Source organism: Arachis duranensis, chromosome 1 (assembly GCF_000817695.3).
Source record: "Arachis duranensis cultivar V14167 chromosome 1, aradu.V14167.gnm2.J7QH, whole genome shotgun sequence".
Lineage (NCBI taxonomy): Eukaryota > Viridiplantae > Streptophyta > Magnoliopsida > Fabales > Fabaceae > Arachis > Arachis duranensis.
The window spans coordinates 103,016,842-103,021,605 of record NC_029772.3 but is presented as its reverse complement, the minus strand read 5'-3'; positions in this window follow the sequence as shown (position 1 = coordinate 103,021,605).

Genomic DNA, 4,764 nt, shown 5'->3' with positions numbered 1-4,764 from the left:
GTATAAATAGTGTCATCTAAAATAACAGATATAATTATATAATTGTATAAAATACTTTACATGTATATCAAAATTAAACTTTTATATATATATATATAAATGAACAAACAACAATTAAATACTTGCTTGCTGGTCCAAATGGTTATACAAACTACCGAAAGTGGAAAATAATGCTAATATATTGGCCTACTAAAAACTCTTCGTTGCAAATTAATTATAGTTAGTTTACGTACATCCTTAATTATATTTATCTAGAGCTAAGACTAAAGAGTGAGCAGATCGACGACGCAGCAATCTGGCTTCAATGAAGTCTCCACCAAACATCAAGATGCTCTCAGCTGTTTGTTTGAAAAAGCTCTACTTTTTAATTTGGATGCCCAGCAACTCTTTATTTGCCTTTGAGATTGCTGCATGTTTTGTCCAACACAGGGATATGTTCTCCCTTACTAGGTTGCTAGCTAGGTGTTCAACTTTATTAGTGATATAATTATTTATATATTTTTTTAATTATTAATTTAAATTTTTAAAAGTAATTTTATGATATAATATTAAAATTTGTATAACTGTTCTAAAGTTTTTAATTTTTTTATTTTAATATATTTCATAATTGTGAGGTCTCATGTAGTCAATTTATTATATTTTTCAACTAGCTTCTTCTTTTTAATTTTGGTATAAATTTTAGAGCTAGTAATAAATAAGGTAAAATAGAATTATGAGTTAAAAAATAAAAATATCTCTAAAATTCAATTCTATATCTTATCTGTTAAAATTTCTTAATTCAAATTCTATTTGCATCCTAAAGACCTATATCCGATCCTACTTGATTTGATCCAAAAGAAACATTAAAAAAAAAACACAATTTCTAATCATACAATATTTAATAAACATACTAGTTAGTAATATAAAAATTATCAAATTAAGTCTATATTAAAATTAAAAGTAATAAATCATAATTAAATCTACGTTAAAATTATAAATAACACAAATATCAATTCATCACCAAGTTCTTATTAAAAAAATAGCACAAACAACAATAAAATGATTGGATTAGTAATTTGAAGAAATTATACAAAGGAGCATGGGTGTATTCAAACCTCACCATTCATAGTATATAAAATACACTAACATACCCTACTCGACTTATATTCATACCCTACTCGACTTGCGATTCAACTCGCTCCACCTTTAATGTTATTCAACCTCGTAGTAAGCTGTGTTATTATCAACCCTACTCATAGCGAATTAAATTGTCAATCCTACTCAAGCAGATTAAATCGGATTAAATATCTATAAATAGAATTAATTTTGTCAGCCCTAAATATAATTAATTATAGATTTTTGCAAACCACAAAATACCATTAAGTGAATCGCGTCGTATCAAATAATAAATTTAGGTAGGTGAATGTCGATCACTAGAAAATAGAATTATTTTAACATTTTATTTTTTAACATTATAATTAAATATCAAAATTAATATATATTTTTGATAAATATCATAAATATCAAATTTTTTATATTTTTTGACGAATAATTTGGCCGTAGAAAATTACTTTTCAATTTTAACATTCATTTGTTTTCAATTTACTCCACTATTTTTTTCTTTTTTGGGCTCTGTTAATTTTGACATCACACTGCTCTCAGTTTAGGATTATACTACTCATTCTTTATCTTCAAAATCTCAATTTATTCTTTAGTTTCAATATCACATCTCATTCTTTGTTAAAATTTTTTGTTGAGAATATTTTATAGTCAATAAGTTTCAAAATAAATAGTATTTTTGATAATTAATAAGTATCACAGAAAATATGTTCTCAAAATTTTCTAACAAATTATTTTTGACAGCCAATATTTATCAAAATAAGATTTAAATTTTTTTCACAATCACTTATATGTTAAAAATACTATTTTTGACAAAACTTTTATTAACATATTTTCATAGTTAAAATAGTGTCAAAATTTATTTTTTTGACAAATTTTAATTTTCTTTTACACATTATAACCCTAAAAAATAATCAATATTGTTGTAGTGGATCCTACGAAGATTAAGAATTAAACAAACAATAGTTAATTGATTATTCTAGTCAGACAATTAAAATTTGAGTTTTGAAAACTTTGAAACATAAACAACAATGAGTAACGTAAAGATAATATGATTGAAAGAGTTAAGACTTTGGAGATGTTAAAACTTCCGGATTAATATTTTTCACTTTTCACCTTAATCATGCAAAGATACTTCTATGGCAAATCATTAGTAATTAAACTTCAATCTCTTTGGTGATTTAGTTTCTCTTTAACCTAATTAATCGCTAATTCTTTAGTCAATTATTTAATAAAAGAGTTGAAGAATGCCCACTGATTTATAGAACCACACAATTCATAAGAATCTCCCTTAATTAATTTTATGTCACTTATCAATCCAGTTTCAAAACTTAAGAATGATGAGAATTATTTTTTAAGTTTAATTCAATTAATCAACTTTTTCAAAAAATTAAAAGAATTCAAATTAGAGAAGAATTATTTTTCAACATATTAAAACCCTTTTAAGATGAAGAACGAAAATCTTTTCTTAAGAAGTAATCAATTGTATAAACTAAAGGTAGAAAAGCTAATGTATTAAATCATGGAATTAACAGAACTCCTAACTTTAACCGATGAGAATTAAAAACTCATGTTCTTTAGAGAATCATTAAGAAATTAAAATGATAAATTTTATAAGAAGAGAAAATGAGAGAGGAGAGAGAGCCCCCTTCTCTGTCAATGATCTCACTTATTTATACTAAAATTTTTACTAATTCAAATTCTAAAACTAATCTTATCTTAACATTTAAATTTTAAAAATCTAAATAATATTTTTCTAATAAAAAATAAATTCAAATATAAATTAAATACACAAGACTTCATTGTTGAGGACGTAGGGACCACCCTGGGTGCAGGAACTGGCACCAAACTTGAAGTTGTGGCGTTTGGCGCCAAGGTTGCTTCGCGGACTGGTGCTAAACGCCAATGTCACGGCGTTTAGCGCCATGATGCCAGAGAGAAAGTATAGCTCATTATATATTGTTGGAAAGCTCTGGAAGTTGGCTTTCTAATGACATTAAAATCGCGTCATTTGGGCCTTTATCTCAGGTTATGCTCGTTAGAGTGTGAAGAGGTCAAGATTAACAGCATCCACGAATTCTCTTTACTTGTTTTCAATTTTTGGTTCCTCCTTGTACTTTTACTTTTTTTTTCCTAAAATTTTTCTACAAGAATCATGAAACCAAGAAAATTAAAGTATTAATATAGGATAGTCTTAATAATCATATAATTATCAAGCAAAAATTATGAATTTTCTATAAAAAAATGCCCAAAAAAATGCTTAAGATACTCATGCATCAATAACTATTTCGAATATTTTTCTGTTAAATTGACTATATAACACCTATTAATATTTGAAGTTATATTAAATTTTCTCGAAGAAACTAAAAATAATTTTTAGAAATTGTTCCTCTTAATTTCATTGACATAACAAAGGAAAACAAAACATGATGTGGAACACTTATAGTAACATTTGGGAGGTTCAACTTGAGTTTTATGGAAGATGTTCACATATGTCACTCTCTTTACTTGGAATATGGTATTTCAACTTTTACAGCCATTGAGATATATATTAAATAATACATGTGGTCAAGATTTAATGAATAAAAATATTGTACATATCAATCACAAAAGGTTTACACAAAGCTTGCAACAGATTTTTCTTTTTTTCAGTTTGGAATGGATGAAAATGTCCAATCTACCCAATTTGGACTGTTTCATCATAATATACAATGAGTCCATCTGTCAATGATTTATATGAATTATGTCAAGCCATTTTTTTCTAAGCCTTTTAACAGTAAAACTTTATTTTTTATTTTTTAAATTAACTCTTAAATACATATGTTATCATGAATTTTATAAAATTAAAAGTTTATTAAAAAATCGATGGAAAATAATGTTAGAATTAATTTTGCCCTTTTTTATTTCTCTAAAAAATTTTTAATTTGTGAAAAATCTTAAAATTTATTAGTTTATATATCATTTTCATATTTTACTAACAAAATAACAAAATATATATTAAAAATTTTAGTCATATTTTGCAATTTTATATATGAAAAATATGTAAAAATATTTTACTTAAATATTTCACTTCTATATAAGTGAAATATACACAAACTGAACCAAAAAAAAAAAATTTTTGAATCCTACTATAAAAAATTGTATTTTACGTTAAATGTATTTTTTATTTTTTATTTTTATCTGAACTATTTTTCAAACGTTACATTAAATAGTTTAAATTTGTTGTTTTTTGCACTTTAAATTAAATTAATTGAGTTACTCTTTTTACCTTATAAATCTCAACTATTCCTCGCAATTTTTATTAGTTATTAAGATTTTTTTACAAGTTTAAAACTATTTTCAATATATATCGTGTAATATAGGTTTTTTTTGTTTTTAGCATATAAGTTTATTCACTATAAATAAAGAGTCTATCTTAATTAAAGTATGTATTTAATATTAACAATTAAATAATATTCTTTTCATATATCATTTTGTTAATTTTTATCTTTTGAGACCAAATTGGTAATTTTTTTTAAAATTTTGATTTGATATATTCATAATTTGCTTTTACGAATTTTATTTTTTAAAAAGTAAAATTGTTAAATTCTCGAATTAACTTTTAAATTCTTACAAATCTACGAATTTAGATTAATAAAATAAATAAATTTAATAATTAGTAATTTA